General features: G+C 36.3%; 1 long non-coding RNA gene across 8 annotated transcripts in view; it reads right to left on the bottom strand.

The window, feature by feature from the left end:
* Positions 1-11,277: 11,277 nt before the first annotated feature.
* Positions 11,278-27,569, bottom strand: part of LOC104910381 (uncharacterized) — an 89,945-nt gene continuing 73,653 nt past the window's right edge. For 5 of the 8 annotated variants that reach the window (XR_014882581.1, XR_014882579.1, XR_014882586.1 and 2 more), the window contains 2 exons: positions 14,091-14,300; positions 11,278-12,220 (listed from right to left, as the gene is read on the bottom strand). This is a non-coding gene — a long non-coding RNA (uncharacterized LOC104910381). The remainder of the gene's footprint in view (positions 12,221-14,090; positions 14,301-27,569) is intronic. The other 3 variants (XR_014882580.1, XR_014882584.1, XR_014882583.1) reach the window with 1 other exon arrangement.

Here is a 27,569-nt window from a genome sequence, read left to right as displayed (position 1 = left end):
TGGATGAATACAGTCACCCACTGAGCTCCAGACAGATTGTAATAGATTTTATTTATTTATTTATTTATTTATTTACTTACTTACTTATTTACATCAACTGCTAATTTCTCCAGTACAAAAGTAAACAGTTACAACTTCTCCAGTTCCACAAGGCTAAACAGTCAAACCATAAGGTATCCAAAATGTTACATTTGAGAATGCGATTTTTCAGTATCATTTTGACTTGAACAATTTGTCGTCTGTATTACATTAGTCCTGTAAGCCTGGTGGTTTTTTTTTTTCTTGTTTGGTTGGTATATTGATTGGTTCAGGTTTTGTTTGTTTGTTTGATTGTTTTGATTGTACTCTTAAAAGAAAATTCACAAAACAGCTATTGGAATTGATAGTAACACTGGCACAGTGGGACAATAGTAAACATGCAAAAATTAATTCTGATGAAGTTTTATCAGAACAGCTTTTAGATAAGATAGATGCTGAATTACTCTTTTCATATGGTAAATTCTGTAGCTGTGCTTTATGTTCAGGGTAAAGACTGTCCTTTCTGACTGGTGGTAATCAAGATGGCCAAGACACTTTGGAGCTCCACAATTTCTATTTCTGAATTGGCAGTGAATGAGATTAAAGCAGGAAGTTTGAATGTTGCTGGTACTTCACAACTAATTGTCTTCCTGTTTTACTCTTTGACTACTCAAAATAACTGACGTCTTCCTAGTCACAGAACATGCCATTCATTTCTAATACTGCTATAGTTACTACATTCAGACCTTAGATAAATGTGTAGAAAGTGTATTTTCTACTGTATTTCAAGGAGCTGGAACTACCAGTTGGAGAATCTGGACAACTGCAATTTAACTGCAATAGAAAGTCAGAATTGTTGACAGCACAATTTGTAACAGTTTGTCATGGAATGTTATGGAATGTTAGCTTTTTGTTGTTGTTGTTGTTGTTAGAATAATTCTTTCTTCAGTGCTCAAAAGCTACCACTGTTATTTACACTTTGAAAGTCAGAAATTCAGAGATACTTGTTAAACTTCCTGTTTATATATAACTTCTTTACAGAATGATACAATGATGCAATATTAGAAAGTTAAGAAGGTGTCAAAAATCAATTTTAAAACTATTCACAGACCTAAGGTTAAATGTATCAGCCACGTACACTTGAATTGACTTAATACATACTTGTCCAAAATCAAGAGGTTCCTCAGAAATGGAAGTAATGCTTATGCTTAGCAGCTCTACGATTGAACACTGCCTGAATTGCTGTTGCACGTAAGTGACAGCGGAAGAATGTCAAGTTGCAAGGAGGAGTTTGGAATGTTTTTCTAAACATAAAGATGGTCAGAATGTTGCTACATTTGCTTATTTGACTACAATTGAGTTTTTCATGAGAGAAAACGTCATAGTGCATAATAAATAAGCTATATGGGAGACTACGTCCAAATATTATATTTCTCATAGTTGATAACACATACCTTGTTAAAGACCCATTATTTACAACCACAGTAGAGTTCAGAAAGCTCTCAGCAAATTGAATTAATGTAGCAAGAAATTTGTAGCAAGTAGATTTTATGCGTTAATGCTTTATAGTCAAATTACCATCACCACCTAAGGGCAAAATCTTTTTTTATAACAAAACGTTGAAACTTATGTTTATTTTCCATATTTAACCGACAAATCTTGTATTGTAAATTAAGCTTTCTTTAGCAGATTTGTTAATAGCGTTTTTATCCACAAATTATTTCCATTTCTCTGTTCACAAGGGATTATTCTGGAGGCATACTGATGAGAAACTGTCGGTATTTATAATTAGCTTCTCTTAATTTATTGATTAGGGTCTTATCATGTAGCAGCATCATGAAGATATTGTTTTAGTATATCTGTAAAACTACCATAATTTTTACTACATTATGACTTGCCTGCTGTTCAAACAATGGACTTTCCTCTCTCCTTTTCTTTCACTACCTGAAAGGTTGCTTCAGTAGTTCTACTGGAGTTTTAGATTTCAATTTTTGTTTGTTTGTTTATTATTCTCAATTCAGTCCTCATTTACTCCATGTGAATGTGAGGGAATCTGAAGAGCAATTTGCATGGGAGCACAATTCAAATGTTCTTGCACTTAGATATTCTGATTTCCATTGAATTCAAAATCTGTGCATGTCAGAAATTAATGTGCAGAACACAAGGTAGCCAGATTTGAAAAACGTTGGCACAAAAGCAAGGTAAAAGCTAGCCATAAAGAAATACATGGATGTTAAAGAAAGGTTTAAAATGTATAGATGAACATGGAATTATTATCCTGACAGTGTAACATGGGATTTGCTTTAACAATCTGCTGGACATGGGAGATCATTTCAGACCCTTAATACTCTGAAAACATCAAACTGAGTTTTGCCTTCCTTCTGCTCTCCAAAAGAAGCTTAGAATGGCAAAATGCATACCTCACATGTACTGCAATGATGCAAATGGAAAGAAAGTTTTATTGCCTTTGCAAAATGTGCAGGACATAACTCTCTTCTACTTTCTAGATGGGTTTGCCAGAGCTTCCCATGAGAAACAGCAGCCTGGGTTTCATTACTTTTCAGGTTTCATCATAATTTTGGTGAAGTTTTCAGACACCTAGCACCTTCAGCAAACACATTAGCACTTGATCTATAACTATACTAAGAAGTAAAATCAGATTTTTTTCTTAGAAATGCAAAATATGCTTATTCATAATAATTTGATGCACAAAATAGCTCAGTGCACCCAATGACTTCACTACCAGAATAAGTGAATGGGGAACAAAGTACCAGATTCCTGGAAACTCTATTTTTATCTAGTGCAATATTAAATAAGTAAAATATGCAACCATTCCACATGAAATTAGGAGCATGCTGCTGTAGCTTTCTAAACACCATTACCATACTGCCCTTTAATTTGATGATAAATTCTTCAGAATGCGTTTCTGGGATAAAAATTCTGTTCTTATACAAAGTTGCTATTTTGAGGATATGAATGTTTGAGGATCAGTGTATTAATTAATGTGAACACAGACCTGGACCAGCAAGAGCCAGCCAGTGTGCTGGTGGCCCATATAAGCTTTATGGTGTGCACTACCTTCTGAACTTCCAAGGGTCAGAGACTCAGCCAAACTCTCTTCCAGATCATGAACCCACATTTGTTTTGCAGGAAAGGGCCATAATCAGGTGCTGTTTTGAATTAAAATTGGGGTACAATTATGATGCATTTGGAACTTGGTTGGAAAAATGCATCCATGCTCCACAATACAAGCAGAACTTTAAGGACACAGAAATGACACAAGAGTTTTGCTGCATTTTTGATATGAAATTTTAAGAAGCAATACAGTACATCTGACTTAAGTGTACTAACTCAGCTTAAGTGTAAATAAAAGTAATAAACATTCCTCATTAAAAGGGAGATGCATCTAATAACATCCTCAAGCAGTCAGTGCTGCCTGCACTGTATTCAGAACTGCCTCCTGGGTAAAGTGGGTTGCTGGATCTGGATCTTACAGTAATCATGAGAGTAATCATGAGAGTAATCCTTCTTCTTCTTCTTCTTCTTCTTCTTCTCCTTCTTCTTCTTCTTCTTCTTCTTCTTCTCCTTCTTCTCCTTCTTCTCCTTCTTTTTCTTCAAGTTTTATTGTGCTTATCTGTATTTTTCACATCCTCTGGAATTTTTAGAATTCTTTTAATAGTAGCCTTGGAATAAAACTGTCATGGCTGAGTTCAACAACTACAAATGAGTTGAATAAAATAAATTAATTTGTACCCTTTTCAGTCTGTCAGAAATACTATTTCCTTAAGGAATTTCTTAGTGCTCATATATTTAAGTGTAATTTCTTTGGAGAATAAATCCTGCATATTCTCTTCTTACTATACTTGAAGAACCTCACTGCATGTAAGTCAGAATAATTTACACAGGCAGTATAATTTCTTCTACTGTTTTCAGATGAAATATGAGCCCTCCTCTATGACTTTCTGTTCTTGTCCTTTTGCAATACTTTGAAGAAAATTGTGTGAAAGGATTGACTGTGGACTTCTGCAATAGATAACAGGAAAGAAAATGAAATTATGACTCAATAATGTAAAAACAATAAAACAATAAAAACCTTATTACCTGTAGCCTTGACCATAAAATGATAGGCAAACAGTCTGGTTCACTAGGTAACAATGAGAATTGAAGGTATTATATGGATGTGTGTACATAAGTATTTCAAAGTCTAATCTTTGCATTTTTTTAGCAAATTAGTTTATCACGCAGATCAGTCTTTGAGTACAAAATCTGGATTCATTCTGGGAGAAAATAAATTAAAAGAATGTCTAATGTCTAATGCACTCCAGTTGCTAATACTACGTCAGTTCATGGACTAAGTTAGTCCCGCTGAAGTAAAACTCTGAAATACTTTTTAAGTGGGTACATGTAATAACCAAACAGTTGGTTAATAACACTTTATATGTGAAACTGAACTAATGACTTATGTACACATTACTAAACAAGACATCCTTTTTATTTTTGTAATTTAAAAGAATATTTTGTCTTTTGACAACTGAAAAGCAAAGTATTTCTGAGATTAACTTACTTCTTTCCTTCATTATAAATATATATATGTATATGTATATTTCTTTTTCAGAGAAAAATGGAACAAAAATCACTGTACATGGAAATATTCTAGAATACAATGTTGTTTTCAATAATGTATGCTAGGAATAGTACAGTCCTCCTTTTTTTGAAAGCAGAAGACAGGCATCATAGTTCAGAGAGGAGGCTGGAGGCATGGCAGAAGGAGACAGAAGATTTTCAGGAATGTGAATACTTTGGTGACGGGCCAAAGTATTGTTTTTCCCTTGGTTTTCTGTTTTTGTTAGAAAATAAAAATTCTAAGAACAGATACTTAAAATTTTCTGTTGAAACCAAGTGACATTTTTTGAAACATTTTTGTGCATTTTTCTTGAGTTCTCTGTCTCTGAATGCTACACTTTTTTCTTCAATAGCTACATATTTCTGAAGAAATAAAATCAAACTAATCTCAGATTAGGTAGAAATAATAAGTTGTTTTTATTTATATATATGAAATAAATTTTCACCACTCCCTGAGAAAAAAATTTCTTCCAAATATCTAACCTAAATCTGCCATCTCTAGTTTAAAACCTTTTAGTTTAAAACCATTCCCCCCAACAGAGGGAATTCCACACAGAGAATCCTAGTGTTCCTGAGAAAACACAAGACTCAGATCTGAATTTCACAAATGCTCATACCATCAGACTTCTCTTCTGGATCAACATGTTTATTATTCATTCGCATTACTGCATTAGTGGAGCTTGGTAGTTTGGCGATGGGGGGGAGCATTAGGATCAACAGTAAATGCAGCCCATAGATTACTGTCTGCTGTTGGGGCTGGTGCTACTCATAGGGTGTAGATTTCTTTAGCCGTAGAACGTTGCAGAACAAGTAGCAAGGAAGAGGTATTAGACAGGGACTGGATATTTATGATAAAATGATGCAGAATTATCTATCCTTACTTTCAAGTTTGGTATCCTCACACTGGTTTCCATGAGGAACTACTCTCCTTATCTTTTTAAGTGGAGAAGTAGTCAGTGGATGTACTTAGTGCATATTGCCTGAAGAGCTTGTAGAATCTCCATACCTGGAGATTTTCAAAATTTGACTGAACCTGGAGCAACCTTGACATTAACCCTGCTTTGAGTGTCTGAATGACCTCAAGATGACCCTTCCAACATACATTTCTTATGTAACATTTACCTTCCATGTGGGATGCCAAAAATGCTGCTTCTACTGAATCAGTCTGGTCTTGTATTTGTGCAGATTACCTTAGTATTTTGAAAGTGTATTTATTAGTTTTGAACAGTCAAAATGTTATTCTCACTTTTTATGACTTTAAAAAGATATTTGATTGTTACATGTTTTGTCATATGTAGAACTTAAATGTTATATGTACTTATATGTAGACCCAGAAAATTGCTGCATCTCCACCTTTTCAAAATTTCTGTAATGTATTATGCATCTACATCAATCCACATGACCATTTAAAAAAAATCCTCAAAGATCCTGAACTTTGCAGTAAAGAGTTAGTTTCCAAGAGTTTTTTTTTTTTTTTGAGGTTAGAAATTTTATATTTGATATACTTAGAATTTGTTTTCCTGCATAAATAGGAAAAAGTACTGCTACCACTACTTTCTACTATTCTCTATCCTCTGTATTTCTCTTTGTATGAGGAGATGGCACAGTAAACTGGCATTGTGTTGAAACTGGAGACAGTCTTGTTTATCAAGAGCTGTTCTGAGAACTGTACTCTGTACGCAAAAAGTTGCAGCACATTAATTTCAGCTTCTGACTTTTGCCTTGAGATATATTTGTTTTGGCTTTAGAGAATTGTGCAATCTCTATTTGTATTAAGTCTGTACCACAGCATACATTTCTGGGATTGGGGGAATTTTTTGATAAATCATTTAAATATCCTTCTTTAGACATGTAGAAAACATTTCTGCTTTTTTTGTTTGTTTAGGCAGTACATTATTTGCTTGACAAATTATTTCTAAAAGCAGGAATGGATGAGAGTTGCAGAGTCCTTTACATTACTGGTTTATCAAAAACTAGCATGATTTTCAATTTATCACTGATTACACTTTCTACAGCCCCAGCAACCAGACTTCTGAAATAGTCACACGATTTTTATTGCTTGTGTTTCACTTTATTACTGTTTGGCATAGGATAGTGCTTGTGTAACATCAGTTTGAAGTGTATAATCATAGTGTCTTTGCCTTTTACTTTCTGTTATAAAGATTTAAGAAAAACTGCTTCAGCAGATGCCAGTGAGATCCCTTGAGGAGACAACGTACTTCTAGAACAGCCCTGGGAATAAGATTGAATATGGTTAACCAACACCCTGCTGTGTGCCATGTTTCTGCTTTTGCATAGTACTATGCACACTCACATACGTGCAAGGCAATCTGCAGCACACAGAAGAAGGTACTCATGGAAAGTAAGTGGTAGATCCAGTATTGAAATATTCAGACTTTAAGTCTGGTTCTGTAACATGTCTGGGAACATATAGAAAATTGATGGATAACTGATTGGGCCATCTTCCAGATACTGGACAGGACATTTGCCAGGAACTCCTTGGATCTGTGACAAACTCAATAATCTTCAGTATGCTACCTGCAAACTTATGCCCTGTGCAACTCTGTAAAACTCAAGAGAAAAGTTCTTGCTAAAATAAGCTCAATCATGTAAAGTTTATCAGGGAAGCTAGTCAAAAGAAGCAATGAGGAGATAAGAAACTGATCCAGATTTGAATATTATCTACAGAATGGAGGCTGCTCATCAACTGCTTCTTATGCCAGCAAGTGCAAGTTGATGCAGCGAAGGTGTTTTGGCAGCATCACTGAAAGGAGAAAGGCCTTACAATGGTCACTGAACAAGCAAAACTGAGAGGAAGTTTACAGCCTTACAAGAAAATGTGTGCTTTTTCCACAACAGCTAAATGCCACTTCTTATCTAGAGGTAGAACATTTGTTACCATTCCAATGCTAAAAATTCATCCAGTGATTTACTTCTTATCCCTGTAAGTTGCTTTTTCTGTTCACAGATGGTTGTCTTGTCACTTCAACTTAAATTTTGTTGTTGGAAAAATTGCCTTTAATAGTCATTAAATACTAAACTGAGTGGACTTGTAAACTTCCCTGTTGACATTTTCTTCTTTTCTTTTCATGTAAGTAGGAAGAGCCAAAACAGTTTGATAAATCATTCTTCTCACTTGATCAATAGCCTATGTATAAAACTTTCACATGGGCAGAAAATCTTTTAATTATAACTCTTCAATACTGCTAATTTCCCTAATTAAACTTCACCTATGCGCAGATGTCTCATCCACTTAAGCACTACTTATCACAATAAAAATTAAATATAAGATTGGTACACAACAGGCCCATAAATTGATCTGCCTATTAGATGCTTTATGTCTCGTTGGTTATAAGCCTATTCACAATCCTGCCTATAATTCCTAAAATGCATCACTTGATTTTTTTTTTTTGCTGAATTTGTATTTAAAAGATTGTGTCTAAAACATACATAGCTCTGTGAGCAAGTTTATCTGCATCTTAACTTGTGAGAATTTGTAATATATCTTTTTTCAGTTTCAAACAGTACCTGAATGTGTTTTCTTCATCCCTAATATCTGATATAAATACTTGTGTATCAGTTGTATGACAAACTGTATGCTCCGTCAGCCCACTGCTGCCAGTCTTATACATTTTGAGTGTTATCTTATGTCTCCAGTAGACATTTTCTCTGCAAATAACATGAGGATAATAGACTTTTAAAAACCTTGCGCTGAAATGAAACCATCTGGTTGATATATTTATGCTGTCATTTTAACTTGGGTTTCAGCTCACCCTTGAAAATGAACTCTCTAAATAATCTCCATTCAGACATTAATCCTGCAGCCACTCAACCAGCTTGCCATGTGAAGAAAAGCAAATGGACAATGGGGTCTGGCTCCAACCCCAGTGCTGTGTCCACAGGCTCAACGAACACAATCAGCTCAGGCTACAGTGAATAGGAGCTTACAATCATATGTCTTAAAAAAAAAAAAAAAAAGCCTTTTAAAATTAAGCCACTGGGACCTGTTATTTTCAGTGTGCCCAACTGGGTGACATAGATCACGTATCTCTCATTGTGATAATCTTTTCCCCAATGCTTGATAAACTACCGACTGTTCTGTGAAATATTTATCATAATGACAAATGCGAGCCCTCTGATTTCCATGAATGTTACACCAATATAATCATTTATTGTGATGCTATAAATTTACAGAGGAAAATACAGTACATTTTAGATCTGTGGGAATGGGTCCCTAAGAATCAGCAGACCATTACGGAAACTAATCCATTTATTTGTAGTGAAACCTGGCTTTCCAAAGTGGCTATGGAGAATACAGCCTAACCTGACACACTGGTTAGATCCTCATCAAGACAGACTGTTACAAGCTCTTTTTTTGTATGAATCTCACAATTTACCTATCCAAGTATCTAAACAACTCTAAGACAAAAAACATTATTGTCTTTTCTGAGTCACTGAAATTCAGTGACATCTGGAAATTTGATTGAAGTGCAGTCTACTGGAAGAGGGAGATAGAACCGGTAGCTCACAAATCCTCATCTGGTTTTACTGCAGACATACTACATATCATTAGACAAGCTATTTAAATTCCATGCCCTGGTTTCCCATTCTTCTCTAATAGGAGCAACAAGTACTATGGAACTGTGTTAATTAGAGCACTTCACAGTCCCTCTGCTGCTCAGGCTGGTGAAGATTTGCTATACTACATCCAGTAGCAAACATGCTTTTCAACTACGCTACAGATTTTTCCTATGAAAATTAGTTTTTTGACAAGAGATGGAACAAAATAGGCAATAACTTTGAAGCAATTATAATAAATGCATGTTTTAGGATAATCGTTGCAGATAACACATAAGTTAGTGTTGAGAGAACTTAATTATTTACATTAGTTTAAATTGAGAATAGCAAAGTTTTCTGTCTACTGCTGGGTGTTTTGAAGTGTAGCAAGTTAATACATTCTGCAAAGCATAATTGCATCTAGTTTTCTATCCAGCAGAATGCCTAATATTTTTATGCAAATATTGCAATTAGGAAGAGTCTCAGTGAACATGAACACTTCTAATTACTACCATATTGTCATGTGATTTAAAACTGGATCTTCCATTTATTATTAAACATTTTTCAAATTATAGCACAGAGTGTTCAGCTGTTTCAGTAATTCTAAGTTGGTTTTCAAAAGAAACAAAAATTATAAAAGCATCATGTCCTGGATATTTGCAAACCACTTGTAAGTGTCATATAAGTCTATTTAAGGAAATATAACTGCAACTCATTTTTACAGCATTACTTCTTCAATCTTTTTTTTCTTGTAAGCTCAATGTCCTGCCATTGCTCACAGTAATGTCACTTTTACCCTTTGTTTTTCCATCCATTACATCAGATGTTTTGTCTTCTTGAATTTAACTGATTAGATTTATAGGCAAGGACAGCCTATTTCATTTTATATTCCCAGTGGGTGCTGATATATTGTATATTTACAAGTTACATTCACAACTTGAACACTGTTTGTATGTTGTTTCTACCTGCTTGTATGTTACAAATTTCCATCTTGGTTAAGTAATGCAATTAATCAGAGCACAGCAATCTAGATTAAATCATATATAAGGAGAGGCTTGTTGCATTCTAATGTTATGATATTTTATTTGAATACAAAAAACTTCCCTGGTTTTCCTATAAAGAAAAAAAGCATTAGATTCACTACCAGAAAGGCTTCTTAGCCATGAGACCAGGGAAACATGGAGCCCTAACCTGCATGAGCAGTGGAGGCAGAGAAGTTGAAGGCAGACTGGTTGCTTTAGGAAAGATGCAAAGTGGTTTCTCCTGGGCATGTCTGTCAGGAGCTGTAGTATCCTCCTGCATGACACTGGCAACCCTTCTGCTCCTCCGCTTTCTCAAGGTGTGCGTGTATGCGTGTGTGTGTGTGTGTGTGTGTGTGTGTGTATGGAGTGGGACCCTTGTTGGTAATTTTATGCCCACAGGTTTGGATTGGAGGGGGAGTCAGGTGGAACTAAGATGTGAGTCCATAACTCTCAGATGTCGCTTTATAACATATATAAACAAGAAGAAAAAAATGATTTATTTTTCTCCAAAGATGGGACTCTGAACATTTTTAGAGAGTCAGAGTCCTTTTTCCACATAAAGAAAAGAAAAAGTGGCTTAAACTACTCTTCCATCTCAGAAGGGTGGCTGTCCAATTCTGCCTGTATGTGGCTTCTTGTCCATGGAGGGTATAGGGTCAGTATCTCCAGCTCAGCCATTCTGGTACCTCTCATAAACACCTCAAAGGAAAGCCAAACATCTTACTGTTTCATTCAAAAAGAGCTCAGCTAGAAAGCTAATTACCGGATGAAGGTGGATTAAAACTGATCCCGAAACATTTTAGTCAAATATATTCCGTGGATGGATGCTCCATCTCTACCATGGCTTGATCTCTAGCATTTGGCCTTCCCCCCACCTCAATACACACATATACACCACAAGTATAACCAGTCTGAAATCAGCATTCATGTAGAATTCAGAGCAAACACAAGCACGATCTCTAGGGCCAAATTCATAAAACCAAGTATAGTTCTGTAGAATTAATGGCATTGGAGTCTCTGCATGTGAAAGAATCTAAGTTAAAAAATAACCAACAAAATAATACATTAATTATTCAAGATAGTCTGCTTTTATTATGTTAATATTATAGTTTATACATTTTTATAAGTTTGTATTGTCATAATTTTTCATATTTATGGTTTAATATAAAGTTTTTTGATGAATTGCTTATAAAATGGCAAATACTGTGTGGATAAAGATATATAGTTAGTAAGAACAAATGAAAAAGTAGAGAAAGCGGCTATGCAGGATGTATTTTGAGACAGATTAATTTTCATGTTATTACATATGCAAAATATAAAGTTGCCTTCATTTACATTATTGTATTAAATCAGGTATTTGAGTACAAAGAACTAAAGTTATCTACTACAAAAAAACATGCACATATATAAAGTTAATTTTCAGAGATTTTGCACTGTATCAATCATCAGAAATCTTCAGTTCCATTCAAAGCTACCTCCTTTGATGTTAAATGGTGACTACAGTAAAAGTTAAATTCACAAAAATACTGCACAGAAATTGCACTCAGTTGGTCTGAAATATGCTTTGCAAAGATGCCAGAATAGATTTTATTCTTTTACAGATTATAACATGATTTTCATAATATTCAGTTTGTGGTGCACATTGCTAATAAAATCATTTATCCAGAGGTTTGGCCGCTATCTACTCATTGTATTCACCGATACATTAAAACAGACTGGTATGAACCAAGAAAAAGTGAGAGGAAACATTTTCGGGAAAGGAAGTTTGTCGTCTGCTAAGTGGTGCCTGGTATAGATCTGGCCTGAACTAACCAGTGTCTCCAAACAATCACAAGCACAGCTCGAGAGATAAAACCACTCTGTCCCAAGAGGAAATTTGGACTTGGCCATCATTTTTCAGGTGATCCTACAGCATCCACGTAGGCTTTTTTTCTGACTGCTGGCTTCCAAACTAGGAGATGATATGACTGCATACTAACACAGATGGAGGCACAAGGTTCCTAATAAAACAGAGGGAAAAAGATCTCTTAAACAGTTCCTATGTTGTCAACTTTCATTTTATTTTAAGTACTTCGATGTTTGAGATTTTTCTAAAAGCTTAATTTCATGAAATTAGGTCCTTAAGTTCTAGCTTCCTTTTGAAAAGCATCTTGGCAGTTCTTATTTTTTATTTTCATTTTTATTTTATTTGGGGCTTAGGAGGAAGTTTCAGAGAGCAGCTTCATACTGCAACATAAATTAATTCCCCCAGCACGTCACTTTTGAAGGGAAATTCACTACGGTAACAGAGCTGAAGGTTATTTTATACACAGACATGTTTACCCTTTGGAAGGATTCCCACTGATTTTAAGAGCCAGATCCTACTTCATGATTTTTTCTGCATTTTTAAAGGAAATAACACTTGAAATCTGCTCTTGACAATAAAATTGTGATTTTACAGAAAAAATTGCTATTGAGTTTTGACGCTCTCACTGGCAAATATGAGTATATATGACTTTTGGTGGGTGTCCATTAGCATCTACCAGCAGAAAACTAGTCACAGAAGTCTCCCACTAAGTATTATATGGGAAGAACTTGGAAGTGAAAAGTGAGCTCGCAGTAGGTGTATGGTGTGTCTTATGGATAAGCAAGAATAAGCTTCAAACTGATACACTTTGAATGCTGATTATCCATGATATGGGAAGTGTGTGAAAATAAGATTACTATTTTAATCATATCTCTCATTGGTTTACCAAAAATTATACTAGCAATAAAGTTGAATGTCTCAAAACATCAATTTTAGTCTCATGTTTTATGCTGACCTTTCCTGACATCTGAGTTTCTGCAACATTGGAATCTGACATTATTAGTTGTTCAGCTCTATCACGCTGGAAATTTTGCCTTATTAAAATGCAGTTGCTATAGAAACACCATAGTTCTGTGATTTTTTGCTAGATGGTTGTATAAAAAAATCTTAGTACCAATATACAAGTCAATGCACATCATTTTAAAATACCTTCTTGGTGCTCTAATGCTTTCAAAATGAAAAAATGCCAATAGGAAATGTAAACGGTAGCACTTTATCTTAACTTACTGGAAGACTGAAGGATGCTTCTCAGCCATAATCTTCAGTATGAGTCACACTGAAATAATATCTAGACAGAAATGTTTCTGAAATTGCAGTTTTTTTATGACTTGAAGCTAAGGAGACATTTTTGAAGGCCTAATTCTTCACTTTCTCTCTCTCTCTTTCTCGCTCTCTCTCTCTATTTTTTAATTCATACTTACTTATTCCATTTGAATATTTGTATTTCACTACCACTGTCCTCGGAGTTGGAAGGTCTCGCTTCTTTCTTGATAACTCTGACAAATTTACCTTTCAAGCTTCTATCCTACTACTGTCCTTTATGTTGAGGGAAAGGGGTTTCACAGTTAATAATGAAGCACAAAACTCTGATCAGATTTGTGCTTAGGAAATGCAATTCATGAGCATAGCAGGAATCAAACTGTCTACTAACAAAACTGCATGCTAATTTTCATTCACTTTACTGTGTTAGCATTATTTATCCTACAAGCCTCTTTTAGTCTAGTTTTATCTTATTCATTTAGGCACAGAGAATTTATTCATCTGATTGTATTCTTTAGTAACACACAGAGACTGGAAGGGGGAAGTCCTGAGAATCTGTCAGAGCCATCACTTATTATGCAAGAGAAACTGATGAATACTGGATGGCTTAAGGTTTTAATCACAGCTCTAGTACAGATTTTCTGATTAAGTAGTAACACTAGGGAATATATACTGGGTCAGGAGGAGGGTTTGTGTGGAAAAGTCTTTCAACCTCATGCTAGTCAATAGAAGATACGTAAAGGCAAAATAAGAGCAAATGTTACCTGTTTGATGTTCTCTCGAAGCCTCCAGCAATCTGAAGTTCAGGATACTCCAGTATCACCTTCTCCTTCCATAATTTTGCCCAGTGTGTGGTTTGGTCAAGCAAGATTTACAACATCAGAAACCATTCAAAGTTTGACTGGAGACTCCATGAGGAATGTCACAGATTTTGAATTTGCCATCTGATTGTCTCACTTGACATCCTGTAGTTACTGAAATACATGAGTCAGTAAGTAACTGAGGGTGAGATGAGTACCTTCTTCACATTACATCTTATCTGTAAATATGTCTGTACATATTTACAAAGCAAAGTTTGCCCAGCACAATTGCTCACCATTGACAGATCAATGCCCAGTAAGTCCCTGAGAAACAGCTGCACCCTCAGTCAATTCTCCACAGTTTTTTCACATGATACCATATGATATAGAGTATCTTTTTGGTCAATTTAGGTCAGCTGACTTGGTTTTCTTCCCTCCCAACTCCTTGTGCCCCTCCAGGCCCTTTGCTGGCAGGACAGTACAAGAAGCTGAGAAGCAAATATTTTCTTGTCTCTGAACAGCATTGCTCAGCAGCAGCTAAAGCATCAGTGCTATTAACATTGTTTTTTCTTCTAAAGCCAAAACATAGCATCATAATAGACACTACGAAAAACCTCAATTCTGTCCCAGCAGAAACCAGGACTGCAAATTATGTTGAGCTTTTCTGTATGGATCCCTAATTTTGACAGTTTCTTTGGGGTAGGCATAGCCAGGAGAGCCGAGAGAAATTGGTTGTTCTGGTAGAAAGCTTCCCCTATGAAGTTTTGGAGACAGGAAGATATTTCCTGGAGAACTCCCCTTTCCCAGTTGCCCTCTGCTCATCTCAGGAGCAGGGTGCAGATGAAGTGTGGAGGTTGGGGTAGACGTTGTGCCTCAGGCTTAAGGCAGTGCAGAGGGACAGGCAGAGAAACAAGGAGAGAACCCTCTTCCCCCTGTACTTTCCCACCTATTACTGGTGGCCCCAGCCTTCCCCTTCACAAAGTCATTCCTGCCATTTGCAGCAAGTCTGCCCGTAGGACACTGTGAAATGAGTAAGTCTGGACAGGAGGAAATTCAGAGTGATAAGACCATCTTAGGAGTTTAATTTGATCTGCATTTAGATACACACAGGAGGACACTATTTTTTACGTTATAATTGTCAGCAGCCCAAGGCAATAAAACAAATTAGAAACAGCTATGACAGGGGCCATGGAAGAGAAGGAAACTACTAGAGAAAATATCAGACGTGTAAAGGTTTTGTGAAGTAAAAGAGTCTATGGGACCATCCGAGCAAAATGACAGAATACAGATGAAGCTGCGTTCAGAATGGAGGAAGTGATTAGAAAGGGTTGATTTAGTGTCATGGCTAAGAAACAGAAATCTTGAATATTTCATGCCATCAGGGAGAAAGGCGAACCGCCAGTTTCCCTTAGCTCTCCTGGCTATACCTACTCCAAAGCTACTGTCAAATTTCTTCTCAACAGATTTTTTTTTTCATTTTGCCAGTAAGGCAGCATTTCAGAAAGCCCAAAGCTTTGTTACAATATGTAAGGTGAAGAAATTGCTTACAGCATACATGTGTTCACCTACCTTTGAGAGTATCTGAATCTTAAATCAGAGCAGCAATAATATATTATTATTATAAACAACTTTTGACGTTAATGGGAAATATGTCTTGCTGCATTCAATACTTATCAGTTTTATTCACTGACTATGATGCAGACCTTTAGAAGTAAAAGTCATTACTGAAGGTACTGTGTTGTTCTGAAAATTAAGATGGCCCAACTAATTATTTGGCAGAGATCACGTAATGCAACAATGATCTGTTCTTTTTACGCAAGTAGTTTTAGATCCAACAAACTAAGGCAATGTGAATGAAACAAGATTCAACAAAATAAAACGAATGATTAAAAAAAAAAAAAAAAAAGGAAGCAGAATATGTAATATGGTAGACATCGGTCACTGAGTCTTAAGATCTGCCCGGCCCAATAAACAGAAATAAGTGAAGGCCCCTCTCCCAGAGAAGTGGCCTGGTAGTAGCTTTGTTATGGTGGGCTGGTGGTTCTTTAGATGCTTGTTGGCATGAGCAGCCTCCACCAACACTTCTGTTCCCTTATATCTTGTGTGAATATGTACCATACATCCATGTTTACTTGTAAATGAAGTGAACGTTTACATTTGCTATTAGACTCACTAACTTTAAAGACTGCCAGATACAAAACAATCTGTAAGCAATTACCCTGATTATCCTGTTATCCATTCTGGGAAAGACTCAAAGTTTTAATGCACAAATTGCCTAATGTATCTTGGACACTTTGATAATAACCTCATAAGTCATTTTTTTCTACTTCCAGGATACAATTTCCACAGTAGATCCACACTGAGTGTCTTGCTAATTTACCATGCTACAAAGAAGAGATTACTACTACTTCAGGTTAACAAAGCAGATCATACATATGGCAGCATTTAATAGTAAGTCTCGATTTTGTTAGTGAATTAATATCCCCACAAAGTCTAACCTTTCTATGGATGCAATCCATTTTGACAGTTCAGATAGTTTTAGGGTTGACATATAAAAGCAAGTTGCATAAAGGCATTTTTTAATCTACTTTACTCATACTCATATGCAATCACATACTGTACATTGTTTTCATAGGTTGATCCACTCACTGCCAGCATTTATGAAGAGTGAACAGGTTAGATTAGTGACAACCACACATTCATTGCTCACAGCTATTCTGCTGAAAATGTTCATGAGAAAATGTGATCCACCTAATCTGCTCAGCTACTAAAAATTTGTAGAGTAAAAAATATTGTTGAAAGTTTCCAGTAAGTAGGTGAGTAGTTATAATACTAAAAAATATTGAAAAGAAGTAGATGTGTAAATACAGACCACTTTTTGGTTACATACAGACTTACACTAACTGGAACACTAACAGAAGAGTAGTAATAATATTCTGCATTTTAATAGGGAAAAGTTATCTGTAGGTTTTAGGAGAACCTACAGGACAAGTCTAACACCATTAAACTTAGAATCTTAGCTACTTAGTGTTCAAGGCTTCATGGTTTGGAGGTCTGTATCGTGTCTAATGTGTTTGCACCACCAATGTTAACACAATATTACTTGATATTAGCAGGAGTTCTGTAGGTTATAGGATCATAGAATTATAGAATCATTTGAGTTAGAAGGGACCTGTAAAGGTCATCTAGTCCAACTCCCCTGCAATGAAATGGGACATCTACAGCTGGAATGATACCACAGGTGCAGTGAAGTGAATACAGATCCATTAAAATGTATGAGTTATGTATTAATAACAAATTAAGGAACTTACTAATTTCCTTCTACATTCATCTAAATAGAATGAATACAACAGATGCAGGAAAATAGTCTCAGCTACAGATGTAAGGAATTCATTTTATTAAATTTTTTTTTTTTTTTTTGTATTTTCAGTTTTACTCCAGCTTAATGATTCTTCCTGTTTCAAAAATTTAATTTAATTGATTACATAAAGTTTTATTTTGCCAAATGAACAGCCTCCCAGATGTTATTTCCACGTTTAAATTTAAATAACTCTGGCCTGTTTTCTATAAGATTTCTTAGTTTCATGTTTCCTTTTTCAGAATACCCATTCTTCTACAAACTGTTGAAATGTTGTATTGCAGAAATGGAGAAAAGAACACAAAACAAAAACACACAAAAAGAATCAGCAATAGGTCTTCAGAGGTAGAATTGAGGAGACGCTGCTACAGTCTTGTCATGAGACATATCGAAGTGCAATACTAACAAAATTCCAATTCCCTTGGCATTTTCGTGCAATTGCATTGTTTGTTGACTGTATAGGCTTGTTTCTATGAATGTTATATTATTATCCTCACATGTTTTGCATGTGGAATATAGGTGTTTATAGGCCCATTTATGGATTTTAGAAGAGAAGCACTCATGGTAAGACACTGTCACTGAAGATTAGAAATGTAGATGTTTCCTTTGTGGGAGAGATGTAAGAGATGGGAGATTGCTATTCAAGGTCCTCCTCCTTCTTTCCTCAGAAAACTGGATCTACATGTAAGATAAGTATAGATCTGATCAAGAGACAGTTACGACCTAAAAATCCGAATACCTCAGCAGTATGAAGGTTTCAGGTGGTTGTGCAAGTGGAAAAACATTCATAGTTCTGGCAGCCAAAGAGGGGCTAAGGATGTTTCAGAGAGGTATAACTGTGGCATGTGGCTGCCTATCTTTTGTCTCAGTGTGTCAGTGACTATAGTACTATTATTGGTGTCTTTATATTGGCAGGTTAGGAGCAGTCAAAATGCAATTATGCTTCTTTTCCTTAATTAATTGGTGCTTCTCCATATTGTTCCAATTTCTAATCTTTCTTTTGCTATGGCTCAGACATTTTGTTTCTCATTTCTTTACTGGATGCCTGTGTTTTTACCTTGTACCTAGGCTAACCTCCTCTATCTCACTGTACATTTAATCCCTTTTCTCTTACTATTATCAGTGCATATGTTCTTTCCAAGCCATGTGCATACCCAATCACAGCAGATGATCAGTTACCCCAAGCAGGATGAAGCTTTTTAGCTTTCTACATAATTTCCTAGCTACTGCTAATTCCTTCATTGCTTTGTTTTGCTCTGATATTTCATAGAACAGTTTATACACTGTAAATTTCCTCCTGCTTCCCTTCCAATTAAGCCACCATCTGTTATGCATTATCCTCAAATGTTATTTGCGGTCCAACAAACTTCCACTACAAAATACGGGCAATTTCCCTTCATTTTCTTCTTCACTCCAGATATGGCTCTCTGTAAAACATGTTTGCAGCTGTTTGACGCCTTCTCAAAAGTCTATCTGCTTGTTCAGGGATTTATCTGCAATTTCTTCTCTTTCTCCTTCACTCAGTTTTTTGTTCTTTCACTCTCCTTTTTCTTTCCAGCATGAAATGGCAAGGAAAAAGTGCTCCCACTGCCCCTCTGCAAGGATCTGCTACTCATTCTTCCTCTTCTATTGACATCAAGTCAGATATGAGAGCAGGCATCCTTACAGCTTATGTTATGAGCTCTCTTGCCCACTCAGCTACTTTGGTGAAACACAACACCTTCCCAGAAATATATAGAAATGTATTTCTATATTTTAACATATGCTTCAATAGAACATCTTCCCTTGCAAGTGTGACTCTTCATTTAATCTCATCTGTTGTAAATACTGACTTTCATTTAATATTTAAGGCATCTGTTCCATAGCTTTTCATTTTGTCATTTCTAAGTGAATGCTATCAATATCCGTGCAGCTGTGGTTTTCCCTCTGTTAAAGAATACAGATGTGACAGTGTCCAAAACTGTGTGATGGTGTCCAACATTTTCAAAGTGTTTCTGTAGCCATCCAGACAACAGGAAGAATCAGTATCACCATTCTCCCTATCATTATTCTTCTTGTTTTTATATGAAAATTCACTATTTCAATTTCACTAATTCTTGTTTACGTCTGGTAAAACATTACTTGCAGAATCAGTTCAAAAGATTATTCCTTGGACCAGCATATATTCTGTGAGTTATTTCTATCCCTGTATTACAGATGGTATGCAACTTCGTCACAGGTTTCACTAACTAGAACAGATTTCTTTCCCTCTTTTAATCTATATGTGGCTTGTTCTCCTTGGCTTTTTATCAGTGGCCTAAACCTTGATGTTTTCTTTATGTCACCTTTCCCTCATAGCTTTCTGTTACATATTTTATCCCTTCTTAAGCATCAGATCCAATCACCCTTGGTATGGACATCTTTAGTTAGCCAACAGATAGATGCAACTTCCTCTCATAGCCAGTGCTTCAGATTTAAAGCTGTAGTGGGGATTGAAGGCACTATATCATGTAGTTTGACCTTTTCCTACCTTCTGTGGGCTCAAGGCAAATTTCAGCTTTTCATTTTTCTTCAGCGACTAGGACACTATCAAACTTGTCTATTGAAAAGGATTATTAGAAGAAAACTTTAGAATTCTTCCAATTTGGTTATCTTAAACCTCTCTTGTATTCTGAGCACATTCGGAGGGAATGCATTTATTATACAATAAAATTATTTGAATGTGTCCTTTCTCTGGTTCTGTTGCTGTATGGTGATTATGTCAGAAACTCATTTCTTATTTTCCCAAAGATAAATGCATTACAGAAAATATATACAACACCAACAATACAGATGGCAGAGATTATGTGTTAAAAGAAAGTTAGATTTCTTCTCGTTACTTCTGAGTTTCCAAAGGGAAATGCTGTTGAAAACCTTCTAAAAAATCATAGAATAGTAGAATGGCCTGGGTTGAAAAGGACCACAATGATCACACAGTTTCAACTCCCCTGCTATGTGCAGGCTCACCAACCACCAGACCAGGCTGCCCAGAGCCACATCCAGCCTGGCCTTGAATGCCTCCAGGGATGGGGCATCCACAACTTCCTTGGGCAACCTGTTCCAGTGTGTCACCACCCTCTATGTGAAAAACTTCCTCCTAATATCTTACCTAAATCTCCCCTTTCTCAGTTTAAAACCATTCACCCTTGTCCTATCACAAACCACCCTTGTAAACAGCCAACAATTTAGCTGCCATTAAAATTTTAGATTATAAAGAGAATTATCTTAGAATAATGACAGTAGAATAAAGAACAAATAAGTCCTCATACGAAATGGTAATTCATCTAACATTAGGAAGCCTTTTCATTTGTGTTTATTCAGTATTTTCAGAACATATCTGACACCCTGAGGAAGTACAAAAATTCCAAAAAGATATGGCACAACAATGAATTAATATGGTTTTATGTCATATGGCTATTTAATAACTGAAATTAGAATTGTGATTGCAATAGGTGGGATTTTGAAGATAGACCCCAAGCACTGTAAAAAGACATTCTTGCTGCCCCCTGATTTATAATCTGGACAAATTAAAATCCTCATTTATAACAATCACTTTTCTCCACTTTGCTGAATTTTTCAATGGCTTTCGTAGAAATATTTCCCCTCCCAGTATTCTTGGAACCTTAAAAAAATAATAAGGTTTCAATAAAGTGAGAATTTCTGTTCCTAGTGAAGTCAGTGGCAGAAGTCCTGTGTTTTCAAGATATATTGAAATGGAGTACAAGCACAAGAGCTTTTACCAGCTCTATTTAAATCCAGCACTTTCATGTTTTGTAACTTCTGGTCATAAGTCACATCACAGAAAATAGACTCAAAACTAGCCTTCACTTACTCTCTATTAACTGCATTTCAGAAAAACCTGGGTTGCTTCAAGTCACAGTAACTGTGTGAAGCCAGTGTGAGACGGCAGATAAAAAATAGTTTCACCGTAGTCAGCTTAAATTTCTAAAGAAAAAAGTAATTCCAGAGAGGTAAACATAGATTTGTCTTTTAAAAGATGCCCAAAGAGGGCATTTTCAAACAGCACTTCTTTCTCTTCTCTTTTTTTCTCCTCTCCTTTTTTTTTGCTTTTGAGTTCCTTTGAGAACTCAAAAATGAACCTATTTTTGCTCTGGAAAACATGTTTTTAAAAAGTTGCCAGGAAACAACGGGCCTTTAATGTCAATTTCTTTTAAGCTGTGGGCATGTTCACATAAATGTATACTTAGACTGCGCTGAACTTCATGCCATCTTTGAGCTGCAGCAGCAGAGGGAGGGGTGACAGAATGGTTCATATTAAGGTAAGTTTATGTGATTTCTGAGGGCTGTAAAACTGTCAAATAGAACAAAATAACTGGATTGTTCCAGTAGTCACAGCTGCCTCTATAGAAATATATCTGAGGAGACAAGGAACCAAGCTTTCTTGCTTCTGCTTGTCGATTTGGGGCTACTGCAGTTGGGCTTGAAACTAGACAAGTAAATTGTTAGACAGACTTATTGTTTATCTTCAAAAAAATGGCAAGTGAGTTGCAATGTTTTGGCCATTTTCATGAAGCATGTGAGTTAGCACAGTGTTTCACTAGAGGAAACCGGTTCCAAGTCCAGATAGAAGTTTAACAACACTGTCCGTAATCTCATATTCCTCCCTTCATTCCTGGCTTCAGTAACTTACTCATGGCTATGTAGTGATGGGCAACATATTCTGACTCCAGAAGAATAATGGTATATTTATTTAACTGTCCCTAGCACCAGTTGATTCCAAAGTTATAATCAAAGCCCAAAGCTGTGGCCAGGACTTGGGATCAAGTCCCACTGAGCCCTGCCTCTGAGATGTTTTGCAAGACTGCTTGCATATTATTTCTGACTTTAAGATAGACAATGTAGAACCATTTTTTAGGGAGTCCAAGGCTCCAACTACCTTTCTCTAGGGCAGATGGGAGAGCAGTACAAGAATTATTATTATTTTTTTTCTAGATTATGTATCCATGTTACTGAATATTCATTTTGCTATTCAAAACACCATCCTTTTTACCCAACAACTTGTATGTAGGCAATACAAACAGGCTATCTATTTTGTCCTCCAAGACATGGTCAGGACCACAGTAAATGCAGGTATATTAATTTCACAGAAACCAGGTATAATTAGAAAACCTTCACATCAAAGCAGGAGCATGAGGCATGCTAATGTATCTGGGAACATTTCAGCAGAGGAATAAAGCATTATCTGTTCAGTGTGTGATAAAAAGACGTCTTTGGCTACCTGGTGACCTCCTGAAGATCTTGTTTTACCAGTGAGATGATGCCTCTCCTGAGGCAAATATCCCCTGCAGGGGTCTGTCACTCCATAACTTAGACATGTGACAAAAGACATGCTTTTTGATAAATATCAGAGTACATGTTTCTTGACAGGTGATATAGCAGGAGTTCAGACAGGAATATGCAAGTGGACTGAGAAAAAGGTAGGAGGTAGGATAAGATGGTTGAGGCTGCAATGAAAAACCCTGCTCTCCTGCTTGCTGTGCTGCATCCTGACTTCTATTCAGATCTCAGGGAGTCCCTGGCCAATTTTTGTGGGGTGGCTCGTGATCCCTTCTTCTTTCTGGATAATTTCTTCACTCTCTTCCTGCCTCTTGCAGTCTTCCAAAGTGTAATGCAAGTGACAGCCTAGACCTGAAGCTGATTTCTCTGGTGTTCATATCCCCCAGGTATGTCCTTCTGCTTCATGTGTGGCTCAAAAAGAAAATATCATATTTCAGTTTTTTATGTCTCTGTGTTTGGGAACCTAATGCACATTTATATATCTTTGGAGGTCCAAAGCTTTCTATATATTATGTGCTATGAGTGTTTAGCACACTTTCATGTTAAAGGCCCTTGCCGTTGTCCAGACTTTTCTCACAGAGCACTCTGAAGGCTTTCTGAAAGCAGACATCAGACATGTCCATACCTCTGGGGAGCGGCTGCCTTCCCTTTCCCATCTTTGTCACTTCTAGGGATTTCCAACCTCAGAAAAAAATGATCAGGAAAGATGTGCTGCAAAGAGGGAGCATATATTTCACTTAGTACAGCTGTGAGCAAAAGAAACCCATTGCAAGTTTACCCAGACTTCTTGCTTCCCAGATGTTGCACATTTATTATTATATCACATTTATCTTCCAAAGAAATGCACCAATAAACACATGTATTAAATAGGATTGTTCAGAGGAGGAAAACTTGAAAAACGTTTTTCATTTGTATGAGATGTTAAAGGTAAACCATGAAAAAACTCTGAGAAAAAATGTGATTACAGCATGTACTGTGATAAACTTCAGAATTAAAAAAAATAACAGTAAAAAATGTACAACTGTTAAAAGATGTAAGCAACATTGTCCAAAAAAAAAAAATTGGAAGAAGTTTGTTTTTAAATTACCTGTTTCTATGTGCAGCTCATTACTGAGCTGCTTTGACACAAATTTATGTTATCTTTGTCAACACAGTCTGTTTACAATTTGAACACTTGTACCAAGCGATTTGTTCAGCTATAAAAGTGAATTTGTGACAGAACAGTCTCATTGCAAATGGATGCAACCTTGGTGGCTTCAAAGAAGTTGTGTCTCCTTGTAAGAGAAGCTAGATTGCCATGGTAAGCCTATTTGTTATTTATATGAGAATCTGTATTATTCTTACCCACCCTGTCAACATTCAGAGGCTGGAAGTAGAAATGAGTTATTTTCATATCCATTTGAAAACCCATTCACAATCTTTTCTTGTTGCTAAAGGATTATGTGGATAAAACCAACTCCACCTTTCAATCTCTTCCCCTATCTTTTGCTTAAGCAGTTTCTGAGGGTTATGTCCTGCTATACAAGGGGCTGTGGAGGTGAGAGGTTGGAACACAGATGTTTTTTAACTTTTTAAAGTTGGGATGTTTTGAAAGTTCTCCTTGCAAAGAATGTTGAAATCTCAATTTTTGGTCTTAATTCAGCACATGACTGAATGTCATCAGAAATCTACGCAGAAAATGGATTTTGGTTTGCAGATGGAAACAGAAAGAATAGATACATTTTTCATTCCAGGCAAATAGATGAAGAGCAAGTCATTCAAAAGAGAAGGACCTCACAAAACAATGTCAAATTCAACCTTATCTCTAAATGCATCAACCTTATACACACAGCAGAAAAGAGCCCTTGCTAAAGTCATAGTGCTCAGTAGTATGTGCTCACACTGATTTCCCATAGGCCATTCCCAACCATAAGAATTACAGTATTGCAAAGATTTCCAGAAATTGAAGACTTCTGGTCAGGGGATGGCCCAGTGTTGCCCTGAGTGCTATGAAGGAGAAACCCTCACCATTTCCCTGAGTCTGTGAAGCAATTTAAGAATTTGTGCCACTATCAGGTCATTGTTTTGCAGGGAAGCTCTCGCTCTCCAGAACTCTCTGCTAGAAGAAAATAATTCATTTCTCCCTTTAAATCTCACCTTATATATATATATATATATATATATATATAATTTACCTCTGAATCTCTCCGCAACATTTGAGATACCATAAATGAATGGTACTCTAGTAGATATAAATGAAAGTGAAGTACATACCATATTTTTTATGTCTATTTTCCAGGTTTTTCAGAGGAAGATGATCCAATCACCTTAGCTGACAGTCAGTGACTAATGTTATAAAAGATGACTTTCTACTTATACAGGAGTTTGTAGGTTATGCTGTGTACCAATTTTTTTTGGTATTGCTGAGTAGAATGGATTCCAAAAAGCTGTCAGCATAGCATCAAAAATGGGAAGGGCACAAATAGGGCCTGTGCAGGATCCACAGGGCTGAGTGGATTTTCACTGCTTCCTCCTTCAAAATTATTTTTCTGTTTTCTGTTCTGAGAAGAAAAACATTTGGGAAAATCTGCCTCTGCCTTTCCACCTCCCACTCTGACTTCAGTGTAATGGGAATACAACAGACATTTGGCAGCTCTCATTGTCTACAGCAAAGCTGATGAGGAAGCTGGTTTCCATTAGGCTTGAACTTCTCTTTCAAAAGATGTATAAACAGATTTTATTTGAAGTCTTTCAGTTTGCTTTGCAAGGATGTAGATTGAGATTTTCTGCAAAGTAGTGTGTCCACAGTGTGCAGACAGCATGGGTACACACTAAGCACATCAAGAAGCTGCATTTCTGGGCTTCTTTATGCACTGATGGCAAGAATCTCACAGAGCTGCAACAGCCCAGACAGCACTGCTGAAACATTGTCACAGGTGCGAGTTAAACTACCTGAATAATCACAGACAAAGGTAGTAGCAAAAGCGGTTTATTGTAGAAAGATGATGTAAAACTGATGCTTAACAAAGCCAAAAGGTAAGGCTCAACTTTTTACTTACTGTACAGAAGATATAATCATGACAAACAGTTGCCAGTACAGGATCTTAATGGACTGTGGTACAAGTTACGCATGATATTGCTCATTTGCCAAGGCATGCAATTAGTAAGGGGTCCTTCAACCTCAAGAAGCATGGCTGGGAGTCTTACCAACTCAAAGAGAGACCACCACTGCACATCCAGCCCCTGAGCAGCAAATACTCAGAACAAGCTCACTCAGGTTGTCATATTCATGGGATAAAGCGGTTGGTTCACAGATGACAAAAGATGAAAAAGGTAAGTATAAATGTCTTGTACCCATACCTTCTTTTGCTTTTTCTATAAATTAGTCTTGGAAGAACTTCCTGCTACTTATGTGTTTATTGTATGACTCAATTCCTGGTTTCCAAGCCCATGAATATTAAGGCACAAGATGCCACCTGTTCAAAGAACAGGTCAGAATTAAGGAAATTCATGACCTGGTCAGTGTCTAGGTTTTTATTATCTTTAGGTTCTGAACAAAATTATCGTTAATTTGGTCAAGGAGTAGAGCACATCCATCACGAACATGCACATAAGATGCATACACAGACAGATAGTTAACATGCATGTGTGTGTATGTAAGTGCTTGTGTTTGCACATACCATACATACAACAAAACTGTCACACTCCTCAAAATTTCTTTGTTAAATGCAGATTGAAAGAAACATGACTTTTCTTTGAAATCTAGGTACTGATTTATTAAAGTTAAAAATATGTAAGGAGTGACTTTATGTTAATTGGAGGGGAAGAAGTTGAAGTCTCATTTTTATTCATCGTTTTCTGTTTGAAAATTGCAATTTGTGTATTAGAAGAATGTATATTAAAAGAACGTTTCTGAAAATCTCAAACATTTTGAGGATGGTTACCTGCATGCTATTCAACCATCAGTGCAGCCCAACACAAGAGGCTCATACAAAGGCTTAACTTCTCATATGGTTTGCAGACTCTGCTATAAGTACAAAGCAGAGAGTTCTTTGTCATTTCTCAGCTTTCTCAGAATAACCTCTAGATCTAAAACAAAAAAGAAGCGAGTGGGCATGAAGAATTAAATTGCTCCCTCTTATAAATTTCTAGTCTTCTCAAATGGTAGTTCTCCTCTGAGGGAAATGATCTGACAGTTTATTGAGGAAGTCTTGAGAAATTTCCCTCCGATATATTTTCCAGCTAAAAGAGATGTTATAGAACCTACCAAACTTAACTGAAGCTCACACTTCTCTGTTTAAAAAAAAAGGGGGGGTGGAGTTTTGTTTACTGTTTGGGTTTTTGTGGTCATTTGATATCAAATTCTACAGTCCTTTCTTGGACTTGGGCATCATTTAGTCCTTTCTCAGTCAGCATTCCCACTGAAGTCAACAAGAATTTTGATGAAAGTAGGGTCTTGATAAACATTGCCAAATAATTTAGGTGTGATCTATATATCATGGGAAAAGATGGTAGAGGGTTCTAACAACTGCAAAATAGATGTGTTGTGTTTAAACACAATTCCAGTAAAGATTGAGTAACATTTGTAAATCCACTGTCAGTAATAGCTTCTTAGTAATGAAAAGTGTTTCAGATATTACTCTTATGTTCTGACTTTATGAGACAGAAACCATGCCAGTTTATAAACCAATTCATACATTTTCTTGCAGTGATGTTGCGGTATTTAAATGAGCCCATTTTTGCTTTCCCAGTCTGTAGAGATCATCACACTACCCTGTGCCTGTTCTAGA

The sequence above is a fragment of the Meleagris gallopavo genome, chromosome 3 (assembly GCF_905368555.1).
Source record: "Meleagris gallopavo chromosome 3, MGAL_WU_HG_1.1, whole genome shotgun sequence".
Classification (NCBI taxonomy): domain Eukaryota; kingdom Metazoa; phylum Chordata; class Aves; order Galliformes; family Phasianidae; genus Meleagris; species Meleagris gallopavo.
Note: the sequence above shows the minus strand (reverse complement) of the source record. Positions and strands in the feature narration are given on the sequence as shown.